The sequence below is a fragment of the Macaca nemestrina genome, unplaced genomic scaffold (assembly GCF_043159975.1).
Source record: "Macaca nemestrina isolate mMacNem1 unplaced genomic scaffold, mMacNem.hap1 Scaffold_90, whole genome shotgun sequence".
In the NCBI taxonomy this organism is placed as follows: Eukaryota; Metazoa; Chordata; class Mammalia; order Primates; family Cercopithecidae; genus Macaca; species Macaca nemestrina.
This window is the reverse complement of record NW_027257881.1, coordinates 53,849-70,435: the sequence shown is the minus strand read 5'-3', so window position 1 is coordinate 70,435 and position 16,587 is coordinate 53,849.

The following is a 16,587-nucleotide window of genomic DNA, read 5'->3' as shown; positions in this document are numbered from 1 at the left end:
AGACGGTTCCTCCCTGAAAGACGACTGGACCCTAGACGGAGGGATAAACATTCTGAACAGAATCAACATAACTCAACATTTGAGTCGGAGAGGTCAAGCAATTAAGACGTTCAAAAAAGCAACCAGAAAGTATGTACTGTGCCTGTAGTTCACATCTGCGCCTGGCGTCATGAGCACGAGCATGCGGACACGCACACAGGGCCCAAGTGTAAGATCAAATATAAGGAGCTTTCCACTGTAGTATTTAACTAGATCTTATGACAAAATAGCCTCCTGATTTTTATCCAAAAAGTTCTCTGTAATTAAGGAAATTAATTTTCCCCTAAAAGGCATTTCTCTAGCTATCATTCCATATAAACTAAATGGGCATATTAAAGAAAAAAGACAAATGTTTGACTTCGGGGGTTTGCCTACGACTTGAATAAGCATGATTTTCTTCTGGCCAAGCAGGGAGCAGCTGGACCAGACTGGAGGGAAGGAAGAACAAATTTCCACTCTGACCTCAGTTGGGCACCAGAGTCTTCCCTGTCAGAATGTGGGTGTGGTGCTTCCCACACACCAGCCTCTGAGGAAACTCAGCCCAAGGGTGTGGGAAAAGGCTGTCTACTTCTGAAAAATCTACAAAGTGCAGACACATCAAAAGCTTCAGAAGCCTGTAAACGGCCAAGGAGAACACTGCACCCTTGGAGTTTACAGAAAATGGTCAGCATCACACGTGCCTGAGGTCCAGGGTCAGCTCCCGGCTGCCGCGACGCCGTGAACGCAGCCCTGGCTTCCCCTCTGATGCAGAGAGCTGGTCACTCTGCCGGCAGCACTCAGAGCTCAGAACATTCTAGAGGAAAGCAACGTGTTCCTTTTAAAATGGGGAACCGGGGCAGCACAACTGAAGCTCTACGACTGTCTCAACTACTGGGTTTCGGGGTAGCATTAGGAAATCGTGAGAATCCAAATCTCAATTTCATACAGATTCCAGATTCACTGCAGGTTCCAGAATTTCCTGAGACATTCTTCCAATTTATCACTCAGGATTCCCTTGCCAAAGCTAATAAAGTCTACATTCCTTACGGAAAGCCCACCATAAGCACCACCACAAATAAGATCAACTGACTGACGCCCGCCCTTCGCACCAAACATAGAAACTGTTACTCACACAAGACTGTGCTGGAGGCAGCTCTCAGCTGAAGCCGAATCCGTGAGACTTCATTATCCCCCATCTTGGATCGAGTGTGAAGACTGTCAGCAAACCAGGGCCCCAGTGTAAAGCAGAGAACAGATCCTCTGATGCCTGCCTGAACATTTCCTTCCCACCTCTGTCTTGGATATTGAACACCCTCAGAGCTACTGAGTCATCCACATTTGCAGGTCATTTATCCAGCCACCAGGATAACACAATTATGCGATAAAAATGCCTTCTCAGGGCTTTGTCATACTCAACAAAGAAGCTCAGAAGGCTAGGTAAGCGCAAAGGGGGAAGCGTCCTCCAAACAGACAAAAACCAAGGAAAACCGTGCAGAGACTCGAGAGAGAGAGAGCAGAAACACAGCCCGCTGTAGCCTTTCAGGTCCTGCTGGCCGCAGCCCTGCGTTAGGTGGCACCATTTCCACAGATGCATCCTGCTGGGCCCACTTGAAAGGTCCCGCTTGCGAGACACTCACCCCCACTTCCAGCTCCTGCAAGACCCGCTGCAGCCCCACTCCATCCTGGGGGCCGACTGTGCAAGTCTTCCCGGCGAGACCCCTCAGAGCCTACTCAGTGTCTGATACTGGGAAGCACCAAGGATCCAGAAAGGCACAATCCCGTTTCTCCTCTTGCTGCTTTCTGGGTTCCAAGTTGTCTAACGAGTCCTGCATAAACCCCGGGCTGGGGAGCCAGCCAGGGCCCAGCAGCACCCAGCTCATGCGCTCCACTCACCCCACAGAGGACCACGGAGGCCCCAGCATGCTCTGTCCGCGGGGCAAGACACCAGAAACAGCCACAGTTCAGGGTTCTGCCACACGCCCCGCTGCCGTCATTACCTCCTGGGATCTGAATTCTCATTGGTTGCAAAGGTGATCCCACAGCTCCGCTGCCTTAATTACCTGCTGGGATCTGAAATTGTATTGGTTGGAAAGGGGATCTCATTGCTCAAGCACTCCCTGCTGCCTCCTTGCAAACAACATAAAAAATCCAAAACCCCTCGTAAAGAACGTTTACTATAACCTCAAAACAAGACACATCCCGAGACCAAGGAAGATACACACGCACATCTGACACCTGGTGGACATCAGTGACCGATGCCACGGCTTCCGTGTGGCGTGTGAAGCAGGAGGCCTGTCACGGTGACTCAGGCTGGGGTCTGAATGGGGGTCTTCCAAGCAACTAGGCAACCCCAAAACCCAAGTCCCCGCACTCATGTACCTGGAAGAAATGCTGCGTGGCCATCGACACCAGTTGTGAACCAAGACCGATCTGTGTCCTGTGGCCCTCACAACGTCCGTACATGCCTGGGCCCAGCAGAGGCCCGCACGGCACCCTGCTCGCCTCCAGTGGGGCTCTCTCCTGCCAAAGGGGATGGCCCTGAAGTCTGTGGAGATTTCCAAAGCTCTACAAAGTCGTGCTTCCTCCTGCTTGTTCAGAAGGCCTAAAGCCCTGAAGACACCAGTGAGAATTGACCTAGCCTCTTAAGGCAGCTCAAATACCTAAACACAGGAACGCCGGACCTCTCTGCCCTCGAGAGCAGCCGATAACACACTGGGCTAAGCAGAAGGTACAGATGTCACATCCAGAAGCCAGTGGCGCTCAAGATTGCATTCCAGGAGCCGCCCATGTGAGTCCCTCCAAGGCTTCCAAGTCCCACTTGATTGTTTTTATCGTATCTCTATAACATCAGAGACATTATATCTCACGGTATCTATGAGATCGTCTCCACTTTTATGAGCACATATGCTCCCTGACTTACCATGGGATGAAACTGTTCCAATAAACCCAGCATAAGCTGAAAATATCCTAAATAGAAAGTGCATTTGACATCATAGTTTCAACTTACAACGGGTTCATCCAGAGGCAGCCCATCTTGGGCCAAACAATGCACTGAGTGTGACTAGTTCACACCATCACAAGGTTGAAAAAAAAAATCACAAATGTAACCATTGGGAGCCAGGGACCATCTGTATTGGGGCTCCTGTCTTCAGAGACAACAGAAACCTCTTCTTAGACAAGAATCACAATTTATAATCCTCAAAATGTTAAACTTAGTTTAACAATCTAGACGTTCAAACAAAGCCAAAGTAGGCCCACAAGGCCGTTTGTGCCCTTCACTAAGACGCACGACTCTGTAATAACCCTCACCACAGCCCCTCAGGGTGGGTCCCAGAGGCAGTTGAGGCTTGTGGCTACGGACACTAACGAAACCAAAATCAGAGTACGCAGGTGCAGTCAAGTCATATGACTTCTCCACTAGCATGTGCACAAATGTTCATCAGCAAATCTCATCTTCGCTTTACCTCCCTCCCATGACCTAAAAAGGAGTCCACTACACACACCCATACACACACACACCACTTCAAAAACATAATTAGTACTTGCATTCAATTCTGGGCATTCGGAATAGACCTAATGGGTGATTAAATAATTCCTCCAACCCATTGCTTAGTCTTCTTAGAGGATGAAGGATTTTGCATAACACAAGTCAACATATAAAACATCTGCTATAGAAACAGACTTTCAAGTGGTCCTCATTAGAGTGATTCAACTAATATACAAAGGACCCAACACACAGCACAGTGTATATTAGAAGAATGATTAATTTGTTCCCCTAAAAATCCTAATATCTACACAGAAAAAATACCCAATACACATTTTATCATTCTTTACCAGTATAGTCATACAAAGGAGTATCACAAAAGCAAAGAACAGATTTGGTTTGACTCACAGTTCTAAGTTTAATATAAAATTGCTAAAACCACCAAGACAAACATGACTATGAAATATTTAACGATCTTCACCTAAATTCAAGTCACCATTCAACCACCAATACCTCTGCTCTCCTTACGGGAACTTTCCAAAAGTAAATTCTGGAATTAACAGGACAAAATTTTCTGGTGATAGAAATTAGGAAGAAATTGATTGAAGGCCGTTCCTTGGCTGTCAAACTTTTTCTCAATAATATTTTGTAAAATAAAAGCGTCAAACAGATCTTTACATTAACTTACAATCTATCAAGCAATACTGGAGCAAGCTTTAAATATTAGCCACATTCTGTCAGGGTTGACTAACATTAAATCAGTATCAGTCTCATGTCTTGTAGGATCCACAGCTCATCTTCTTAAAACCACTTAAGATTTCATAATTAACTCAATTAAACAATGTAAGTCATCTCCTTGATCTTTGACATGAAGGGGTAATTTTCCCCCAAAATAGTACCTCTTTCCTTGACATGATTTAATCTGTGGTTAGAGTATTTAACAGGATTTCTTTCCTTCTTAGAAAATAAAATATACACCTTTCCAATATGAAAAACTCTAACTGATGATGCCATAGCTTACCCAGGTCAAAAGCATTTTTTTTTTTTAAGTTAAAAAAAGAACCTAACTGCATCTTTGGACCTTATGTGAGGTAGTGTCCAGGGTCACTGGGACCTCTACTTGGCCAGTGTAGCTGGGTACCAATTAAAGACAGAAACCCAAGCATTCACTCAAAGCCCCTTCCCAGCTGTTCATCCTAGTGGAAGAAGCCATGAGTACAAACGAATGCGGCATTCTACGGAGGGCTTTGGGGATAGGCTGCTTGAGAATATCAAAGTGGCTCACGTCCCCCGAGTATAAAGCCAGTGACTGCTCTCAGCTTCCATCCACAGTAGCCAAGGTCTGGAATCACCTGAGTGCCCGTCAACAGGGGATGAAGGGAACGTGGCCCGAACACACACAGGAGCAATACTCCACCACACAGCGGAGAGCCCTGTCATCCGCGGCAGCATGGATGGAGTTGGAGGACATTACGTTAAGCAAACGAGCCAAGCAAGGAAACGGCGCATGTTCTCACTCATAAGCAGGAGCTGAGAGCAGATCTCATGGAGGCCAAAAGTAGGTGGTCAACAGGGCCCAGCAGAGCCCACTCATAAGCAGGATGGGCAGAGGCTGGTAATGTGCACAAACACACAGCCTAATGGGAACACGAGACCTACTATTGATAAATCAGCAGGGGGATGGCAGTGGGTCATCTACTGTGTATTTCAAAACAGCTAGGAGAGAATAACTTAACATAACCAGCACAAGGAAAAGAAACTATTTAAAGTGAAAGACATCCCAAGTACACAGATTTCGTCAATATAGGGGTGAATCAAGGTATCACATGCACTCTGAAAATATGTACGTATATTATGTATCAACAGAAACAAAAACCAATGACAGAACCATTTGCGAAGCACGTGCAGGAGAAGAATGGGAAGCCTGACATGGTGTGGCTGTGTGTCCCCACCCAAATCTCATGCTGAACTCTAACCCTATGTTGGAGGTGAGCCCTGGTGGGAGGTGATTGACTCATGGGGGTGGTTTCTAATGGTTTAGCACAATCCCCCAAGTGCTGTCCTCATGATCGTTCTCCTGAGATCTGGTTGTTTGGAAGTGCATGGCACCTTCCCCTTCACTCTCTCTCCCCTTCCAGCCATGTGAAGACATGCCGGCCTCCCCTTCACCTTCCACTCTGATTGTAAGTTTCCCCAGATGTAGAAGCCTGTACAACCCACAGAACTGTATGCCGATTAAACATTTTTTTTCCTTATTACCCAGCCTCAGATAGTTCTTTATAGCAGTGGAACAACAGTACAGTCCTCAGGACCAGCAATGTTTTCCTTCTACCCAGCGGCCAACAAGGTCCTACACCGTAGCTGGTTTTCCAAAGCTTTGCCAGAATGCTGAAGCTGTTTTGGGGATACTAACTTTCCCCATCTCTGGCAAACCAGATGGGGCATCCTATTTGGCTCTTACCACCTTTCTCAGAGAAACCCCACCTCTGAAACAGCCTCCACCAGGGGCCTCCTTCAGCAGCAACAAAGCTGAGTGTTCCTTGCACTTCCCTTCTTCTGAACAAGTAAACATCTTAAGCTTGTTTTTCCATCTTCCCAGCTCATTGAAAAAAATATCTTATGCTTTCTATTTTCCTGACACACACACATGGAAGAGAAGTGCCGTGAGGGCAGGGGCTCTTGTTTTCCCGGATCTGAGCCTGGCCCTCAAACACTAGCCGAATACTAACACGATATCCAGAGGCAGAAATGCAAATATCCATATGACTTCAAATACCCTAAGGACCTAACAGGCCGAGTGGCCCATGTAACTATGGTGTGCTGGGCCATTCAACTGGTGTCCAAATCCCTGTCCAATTGAGCTCTTTAATTTCGAGACTTTTCAGACAGCTGTTGTTTTGTTGTTGTTGTTGTTCTGTTTTGTTTTTATTAAAGGGATATGTTACAATTATAATCAAGAATATCCCAGGCCGAGTGTGGTGGCTCTTGCCTGTAATCCCAGCACTTTGGGAGGCCAAGGTGAGCGAATCACCTGAGGTCAGGAGTTCAAGACCAGCCTGGCCAACATGTTGAAACCCCGTCTCTACTAATACAAAAATGAACCAGCCATGGTGGCAGGCACTTATAATCCCAGCTACTCAGGAGGCTGAGGCAGGAGAATGGCGTGAACCAAGAGGTGAGGCTGCAGTGAGCCAAGATCGTGCCACTGCATTCCAGCCTGGGCAACGCAGCAAGACTGTCTCAAAAAAATAAAAATAAACCAATACTCCCAGTTAGTTCTTCACCAATGTCAGATACCTCAGTTTAAAGAAAAATATGAAAGCATGTTTTTATATTTCAGTGTTGAATTTAACCATATCTTTTAACCATACCTTTTAAGAAGATATGAAGATAGAACTTCCTCAAGGATTGGGGGAGAGAAAAGCAGTTAAGAAAATCTTAAAACCTCAGGAGAAAAACAAGTATGGGTTAAGACCTCAAGGCAAAACTTTTTCTTTGCACTTTGATTTCAAAAGAACAGAGATGCCCAAATTATGAACTCTCCCATCTGCATTTTATATTCGTCTGTGTCCTTTGAAAGGCTGGAGATGGGATCCCAGGTTCCAAAGTGCCTGGCCGTGGCTCACATCAGGCGGCATCTTTCACAGCCGTTTACTCCCCTGACTCTGCCTAGAGAGGTCTGTGGCCCAATTTACAAAAAAAAGGTCCTAATTTACTCACGTTCATCACTTTGAGCAGAGTCTCAAGAAATGAGGCAAATATTGACACTCCACAGAAGCAAGTACTCTCTTCCTAAAAGTCAAGTGTCAGGTTCCCATGAGCCAGGCAGCTTGCGTACAGAAAGCACTGGCTGACTTGCTGGTTTAATGTTAAATGCATTTAAAATGTTAAGTGATCAAACCCCCCTCCCAGTGGGTGTGCGCGTTGAGCTGGCTGCAGTAGTGATGCAGACCACGTTCTTTCCTTTGGTTTTGCTTCAAGCAGAGCACCCCACACCCAGGAAGAGGCCGAAGGATGGCATCGAGGTCTAGGACAGATTTAAGGAGAGCTGCAGGCTGACTGCCTCATCTGCAAATAGTCTCTCATTTCAGAGAAAATCACTGAACAGAGTTCATAACACGTGAATTTTTAAAATTCATATTTCTACTTTCATCCCATTAGAACTTTTGAACCTCCACCTCCCACCTAGAGAACGTCAGCTCAAGCCGATCACAGCGCAGTGCGATTTTCTATAAATAATGTGCACGCCTGCATCTGAGCTGAGATGTGAATGTCTGGAATGTGCCTGCCAGGCCCAGGAGGAACTGCAGCAAGTGTGGGGACACAAGCCGCTAAGGAATCTGATTTGGAGGGAACTGGAGGCAACTAAAACTAGGTCCACTGGTTTTTCTTGGTAAGGTTTGACCAGGCAAACTGTTATCACTGTTGCTAATTTATGGTAATTGGCATGGGGACTTAACAGTAAGTAATTAGAGCAATTACAGAATTTGCTACTCAATTACAATGGCACAGATTCCTGAGAATGGAAGAACTGTTGCCCAGGAATAGAGTTCAAGAGGTCCTCCCCATGCTCCGAGGAACATGGCATTTCCACGCACCCCTGCTTTGGTCCCTGGCCACCACCATCCTGATCTCGGCCGTCTGATGGCATCAGTCCCCAAAGCTGGAAACACCTGACACCTCTTGTCACCCTCCCATCTGCCCTGCCTTCCTCCAGTCCGGGATATTCAGGGATGCCCACATACAGGACCAGGAAACCAGGGTTATCCCAAACCTGTGCCTGCATTCAAAGTCCTCCACGGCAGCACAATCACCAATGGCCAATACTCCCAGAACCTTCCACCTCAAAACGGGAGCACATCTGGATTCAAGCTGACAATGCTGCATTCTCTTTGCCATGTACACATGGAGGCATGTCAGGTTCCACCTAAAGGTATCAGGTTCCACGCTGCTCAGGAGCCCAAACCTAGTCACTCTGCATGATCTCAATTCACCATCCACAGAGAAGCCTGCAGTTTTCCTCTGGTGCACGGTGTGGATGGTGGATGGTGGATGCATTTCCCCTGAAGACTCGGAAACAGAAGCCTGGCCAAGGAGGCCAGTCACCCCAGCCCCTGCAAGGCCCGGACGTGACCCTCTGCTGTCTGCACACAGTACCCAAGTCTAGCAGTGCTGGCTCTGTGGTGGGATCCATCTGGGCCTGCAGAGGACCCGGGGCACAGGAACCGTGCAGCCTGGCTGCAGCCGGAGGCCTAAGGGATCCCCACGAGGCTCTCCAGCCTAGGTGCCCTCACCACAGGCAGAGCCATGCAAGAGAGTTGCCTGCTGAACTGGAAACGCCCCAATCTGCTCAGCCAACACAGAAAGACAACAGCCACCTACAGCTGCTGAGCCCCGAAACGTGGCCACTGGGCCTGAAGGGTTGAATCTGGAATTTCATCTGTGAAGTTCTTTTCAAATGTGTTTAGCTATGTAATCAAATCTTTATTCTAATTCAATTTAAAGGAGCCTCTGGCTATGGGCTCCCTTCTCGGGCTTCACAGCTCCAGGGAGTAAGAATGGGAGAGAGAGAGGCCCAGAGCCTCTCTGCATTCTCCACGTTAATTCAACAAGTCATCATAAGGAAAGGCACTCCAGCAGGAGAGGTGTACACGGGAAGAACTGGGTTGGCCCTGACAAGCATGACCCCCATGGCATCACAGCTGCCTCAGGCAACAGGCAAAAGACAATGATGCCCACCTGGACAGGCCACCGGATGTGATGATGCACCCCCAAGCCCTAGTCCCACAGCAGCCAGAGACCACCCGCTGCTCATCCCGGGTGAAACAGGCAGAGCTACCCGAGCTATCAAAAGCAGGAAGAATTAAGGAAGCGATTCCCACGACACACGTGACACTCCTTGGAGACAGACACAGGCTTCGCTGTGAAAGTGCAGAGGACGGTGGAGTCCCTAGGCAGGCTGCTTCTTCCAACGATCAGGAAGAAACCAGATCCATTTCCTTGTAGGAGAATCATTTGTACCGTGATTAGACAGAAGACAGAAGGTGGCTGATGTTATCAAATCATCAAGCACCTCACGGCTGCTTCTCCAAGGAAGGCCTGGAAACTTGCAGCCACCCGCGTAGGGGCCGCAGTGTTTACAATGGAGATACGGGTGACCGAGGTCTGGCTTCCTCAGGGAAGCTACATTTGAACTTTCACCACTGAGGAATCGGTCATTTACAGTCACTCACCCTCAATGCAGAAGAGGGCTCAAGACACTGCACCAGACTTCAACACTCAGGGTTGGGGTTAGGGTCAGGGTCAAATTCACAAGTTTTACAAGATGTATTTCCTTGGGATGCCAGAAGAGATGCAGCTTCACACCCCCGACCTCCATGGTTTGCTTAGCCCCTTCACCAGTGGATCTCACCAACAGATGACACATCCACGCCTCATCCATGGCAGCACAGAAAACCACTTGGAAGACAGCCACTCCCACCAAGCTTCCTGACTTTGGTGTTTAAAATCTGCATCTCATACGTGAGATTACACTCCTCCGAACAACGACATTGCCACTGTCATTTCACCCAAAAGGGCTTTAGGAAGTGACACGCGGTCCAGACGCCAGAGGTCGCCGGCCGCCTTACTCTAGCCTAATTCCTTTGTGCCTGTATGGAGGCTTCACAGATACAGCCCATTAATGACTGTATGAGAAGCTCAGGGCATAGACGAACTCAGTGCTGAATTTTTTCCATTTATCACCCTTTGTTTTGTCCAGAAGACAGCTGAGAAAGGCGGGGGCAGATCATCTCCTCGAGTGTAATGACTCTAACCACTTCTCTTCACCCCAGGTCACCACTCAGTCAACACCCTTTTGAGAAACCAAAGCAATTCTGTTCCCTTCACTCTGGGTTCCAAGCACTAAATTCCTCCGTTTTATCAATTAGATTATCAAGCAGCCGTTTGTAATCTGGACTGCAATCTGATACGAAATTTAAAGCTAATTTAAGTTGCGGTAATAGCTCCTATTCACATTATAGATAAGGCATGAATGAAAACTTTAATCTGTTCATAGGACCAACTTTGTAAACAAACCAATTATTCAAGCAATGATTGTCTTCAGTTAGATGCAAATTACTTTGCTCATAAAAGATTTTCCAGTAGGAATTTTTAAATCCATGGTCTGTCTTTTCTGAGCCTGTCTCTGCACCTTCCCCTGAGTGCACAGCAGGACTTCTCAGGGCATCCCATCAGCAGACCCACTGAAGAGAATAAGCCCGCAGCCCCCAGCCCAGGAATCAAATCCGAGCCCCAGCAGCCCCTCGTCCAGCCGGGGCTTCCTCACCAGCACAGCACCCAGAGGTCTTCCAGGTTTAATGCCACGTGTGCGTGGAAAGTAGAGTGCTGGAAGGAACACAATAGACATTCAACAATGCAAATTCCCCCCTGGAACAGCCCAGCAATCCTCTACCTTCCCCAAAGTACCCATGCTAGGCAGGCGTAGAGTCCAATGGGGGTGCCTAGGCATCGGCATTTAACACTATTCTGATGAATAAAAGTTTGAGAGGTCGGTCAGCGAGAGGCTGTCGTGGCCTCCACTCATTTGCAGGCTCTGAAGAGACACAGATTCAGGTAACAGGCCAGACAGGACAGGACAAGGATGAGGAGGTGGAGGGCAAATTCCATGGACCACCATCCGCCCCGCCATCCCCACTGAGACTCCGTGATTTAAAGAGAGGCAAAGCCAGGGAGAAAAGATGCCCGCACCACACGAGCGACTGAGATTTCACCTAAAGCACGCAGCATGTGGCTGAGGGTCAAGGTTGGGCAAGCCAGGAGCACAGAACGGGGTTCACTGGCCCAGAGGTGTCTCCCACACCCACACCCCGTGCAGACCTCCCAAGCACTGCCTGTGTCTCCTGCCTGGTTTAGTTCCTCCCCGCCTTCTACTGTGTTGGTTTCTCAGCCGCCACCCACCACCACACAACCCTCTCTACAAGCTTGGTGGACTGAAAAGAGCGGGGGCGGGTAAGATCTGGGCTCTGGGGCCAACGTCCTGCCTGAGACATTAGTTCCAACCCACCTAGCTGTGATGTGAGCCCCCGAGATTTCTCAAATGTGAGATGGGAAGGTAACTGAACCCACTCACCAGGACGGCTGTGCAGACTGAGATTACATATAGCCACACCTCGGCATCCACCACACGTGGGACCCCAGTCGTGTTGCCCCTGATGGGAATCCCTCTATCTATGCCCCTTCTGCTACCAGAGCCAACTCCCAGCAGTAGCTGTGGAGGGTGCATCCTCTATTCCCACTCCACTCCCCTCCCATCGCTCCACGCCGTGACCTGCCACGCAGCGGCCACCAGCAAATCCGGCCCCACTGGATAACCGACCACCAGCCCCCCCCTCACTTTGGGGCGTCTTCCACTTGCAGTTCTGAAGCAGGCCGAGAAACCGCCCTCAAGGGCAGTCACCTGTTCCTTATTGCATGTAATGACCTGCCACGCAGGACCACCAGCAAACCCAGCTCCACCATCCAGGCTCCTGTGGATTAACTGAACCCCCACCCCCCACCTTGGAGCGTCTTCCACTTGTGGTTCTGAAGGGGGCCGAGAAACCGCTCTCAAGGGCACTCACCTGTTTCTTATTGCATGTAATGACCTGCCAAGCAGGGCCACCGGCAAACCCAGCTTCACCGTCCAGGTTCTGGTGGGTAACTGCCCCCGTCCCCCGCTTCCTCCTGGGGTGTCTGGGAGGCTCAGAAACTGCCCTCCACGGGCACTCACCTGTTCCTTATTGCACTAATACCTCATTTACAGAAATCCACTTTGACTTTCCAGCACTGCAGTTGTGACAATTTAGCAATCCTGCTTGCAAGCTACAAGAGCTTGAGGTCACGTCCACCTCACCAGTATCCCAGAGACCCAGCACTATCCCACTGTGTTTAAAATTCCAAAATACTCCTGCAAAATGCTACTGGCATTTGCTTTGCACATAAAATGCTAACAACCTTCAAGTGAAACAAATATCTTCAACAGTTTGGTACAATGACATGTGAGTTACACATCTGCCAAGTTGTAAAGCCTCATGCATTTATAACATTTTATGTACGGTCAAATGGTTCATTAATATAAATTATGAGAATCTCTAAGAAACAGGTTTCTTCTGGCATTAGATGACCAAAGGAAAACTGGGTTCTGGCTGGCTTGCGGGCCTGTAGAGGCAGACATATCTGCTGACACAACCAAGCTCCTTCCCACTGATGTGGCCTCATCCCAGGCCCCTCACCCGGATGCCTGCAGGCCCCTGGAGGAGCAAGCCTGACCTGTCCACATTTCTCAAATGCACAGCTGTTGCTCACACTGCAGATAGAGTTCAAGGCAAGAGCAGGCCACCATGCTAAAAATACCACGCAGCGTCCACGCCAGGTGACGGTGGTTTTCACTCCATCCCAAAGCCCCATGTATGAGTTTACAGCCATGATTACCACATGGATTTTTAGACCCTCAAGACATACTTTGTTTCCTTTTATGCAACAAAGTTAAAAGACTATCACTCAGATATAGGCTCTGAAACTGTGGAATAATTATTTGGGAACAGAGCCTCTGCCAGGTCAGGATTAGCACTTGGGACAACACCCCGTGACCTCGGTCCACACAAACCCATCCAGACCAGAAGCCTCCCGCACTGTCATTTCTGTGGATTTCTGTAAACGAGGTATTACTGCAATAAGGAATAGATGAGTGCCCTTGGAGGGCAGTTTCTGAGCCTCCCAACCACACGGCCATTTTCAGGCTGAAGCCGCACCACCTCCAGAAACACTGTCCCTCGCCGAGGTGTGCCTGGCTTCTCCCTTTTTCCAAAACTTAACAAAACCTGAAAAGGACAGGTCTGTGTAGAAAAACACAAACTACTTGCGATTCCTCTTCCCAGTTCACGCTGTAGGAAGCTCGTCTCGGCCCTCACCGTGTTCTGACTGTGGCTTGGTTCCCATAAGAAATAAAGTCAGAATTCTAGTCCCTGTCTCCTGGGCAGTGTGGCAGGCATACATACCTTCAGTTATATGAGGAAAGGCGTGGCGAGCCCCCTTCCTTCAGTAAAACTGCACAGTTCCCAGAACCCTGATGCCATCTCCCTCACACCACTGTGAACACCTGGACAGAGCACATTTCAATGCGTGCACATTTGTGGGCTAGTTTTCTATTTCTCCACTAAATCACCCCAAATTTAGCGCCCTAAACTCTGACTTATTTTCTCACATTTCTGGAAGCTGGAGTTCAAAACAGGTCCCACCATCTAACGTCGAAGTGGCGGCAGGGCTGGCTCTGGGGAAGCGACCGTCTCCTTGCCTCCCGCAGCCTCTAGAGGCTTCTGCATCCCCTGGTCCATATGGCACCCACTGTCTTCAGGACCCACAGCGGCTCTGACGGCCCCTCAACTGGAAGACGCAGAAACGTCAGGAGCCCGGGAACCTAGTGCTAAGGCCAAGCCTCCCCACCCTCCCAGCTCCTCACACACTCCCGTGTGAGCTAATATAGATTCCACTTTAACTAGTGTCACCTGTGTAAGGGGTAAGTGCCCAGCTGTGAACTGGTTAACCTCGCCCACACAAACCCCGAGAATAAACTCACAGGCCATGGACCACTCCACAAGCAATAAGCGACCACCTGCTCAGGGACCTCCATGCCCCAGCAGAGCCCTCCGGTACCTCCTTGTGAGCTCAGACTGGCAGCAGGGTTCTGCAGCGCCAGAGGGCCCTGGATAAAAAAGACAGCTCCCATATCGGGAGGCACCGCCCGCGGTTGGGTTCCCAGTACTTTAATAGCCCAGGTGGACAAGCCGGGGCGCATGCAACCCCATCACCAGAATAACGGCTGCACGTGGCGAGTGCACGGGTGGCCACCACTCAGCCCAGCTGGCCGCGCTAAGCACATCACCACCGTGACGCCCAATCAGATTGAACTGCTGGAACAGTCCCAGCATCGGCCCCCAAGAACATTCTGGATCACAATTCAGAGTAGTGATTGCGATCAGGGCCACATGTGGCTGAATGTTTTTACAGGAGGACACCACAGCTGGACTGACGCCACAGCTGGATCTGGCTGGACTGAGAGCATTTCCCACTGGACATTCTTACAACACCATTTTATTTGCGCTTTATTAAACTTCTATGGCTTTTTTCTGCTTATCTACTTTATGGGAGTGTTTCTTGTTCTTATGACTGCGGTGATACTTCAAGCTACAACTATCAATGTGTAAATTAGTTTGGAAGTCGCCTTATCATTAAACATTTCACAAGCAAGCAGTCAGAGGCACCTAACCCAGAGGCCTCTTTTCTTCTCTGAGCCAAAGCTACCTTGGACTCAAAGAAAATGGCACATGGAGGGGGGCTGGATCTCCAGCGCCCATTCCTAGGGAGCCTCCTGGGGAGCAGATGTGGAGGGAGAAGCCCTGGGTTATGGCACTGTCGTACTAAAGAAAAGTCTATTTGGGTAATGTAAGCACCAGACTTAAGAGATTAAGCAAACCATGAAAAGAAACTACTAACCACAGCTTCTCCAAAACAGAGCTAAACTCCCTTTAGTTTGAATTGGAAAAGCAGAAGTGATGATCAGGATACAAAAAAAAAAAAAAAAAAGAAAGAAAAAAACAAAAAGAAATGACACAGTATCTGAACACAGGAGAATAATCAAGGGCCACTGTCTCTTCCTGTGTCAGTGGGAGCCTCGCATCTAAGCTGGATTTAGAAGGTTGCTACTTTGGACTGAAAGGTATCCCCAACTCTAGTTTGTAAGCAAGTGGAGCAGAATGCTTCAATTATTTCAAGGTTTAGCGGTAAAGCTCTGCAACTCTTACAACCATTTTAATTGGTGTGAATTTTAAAGTGACTCAATCTGATGGCTGGAGTATCTAACGGCTTAACCACGGGGTCACGTTGGAAAATTTTTCCAATTGCTTTTGTTTTTCCTACTGAAGATGCATTTGAACGTTCTTGTAGTTTGCAGTTGGCTGGTTCTGATGTTTGGTCCTGAGGAAGCCCAAGTATCCGTAGAGGAAGAATCTGAAACCTCAAGCCACTCGAGTGCTGTCTGGACAGATGGAGACCCCAACCCGAGGGCCACTGACGGGCTCAGCATGGGCGCAGGGCCGCCCGATGCAACAGGCCACGTATTTGCCGGTTACAAAACATCATAAGCACACACCCCCAGGTGTGCACACACGCTCTGTACACATCTGTCCCTATCAACACCAGCACACACCCCCAGGTGTGCACACACGCTCTGTACACGCTCACGTCTGTCCATGCCAACGACAGCATACACCCCGAGGTGTGCACACACGCTCTGTACACATCTGTCCCTGCCAATGCCAGCACACATCCCCAAGGTGTGCACACACATTCCATACGCGCTCACATCTGTCCCTGCCAACGCCGGCATACACCGCCAAGGTGTGCACACACGCTCTGTACACACTCACATCCCTCCCTGCCAATATGAGCACACATTCCCAGGGGTGCACACAGGCTCTGCACATACTCATGTCTGTCCCTGCAGCCTGAGTCAAACAGTCACAGAGAGGCAGAGGAGGAGGAAGAAGGATGCGATGGGCACTAAGGTCCTGGGCCAGTTCCCCTCCCTACCTCGGGAGAGACCCCTCATGTGATCCTGCCATCACTCACCCTTCCGCCTCCATCCTCCATCCTCCCACAGGGATCAGGAGGATGCCCACTGCACAGAGCTGTGATGAGCATGAACAGAAGATGGCAGGAGCTCACGCCAAGGTGCTGAGCACGGGGCCTACGGAGTGCTTCTTTCTGCTGTGGCTGACATCATCAAACAGAGACTGACACAGCTTCTGCAGAGAATGCCACTTGCTAAGAAACTGAAACGTGTGACCTAGGAGCCTGTGAAGGTCTAAGAACAAACCAACAAACCAAACGGTTTTGTTTGTTTTTCAAACACCATAGCCTGTTTTTTCTTTTTTTTCATGCTCTACCTTGGGTATCATTTAGTTAAATTTCAAAGTAAGTCCAATAATTACACAAAATCACAGGACTGAGCATGGAGCATTGTTTCACTTCATGTCCTCCAGCCTTTA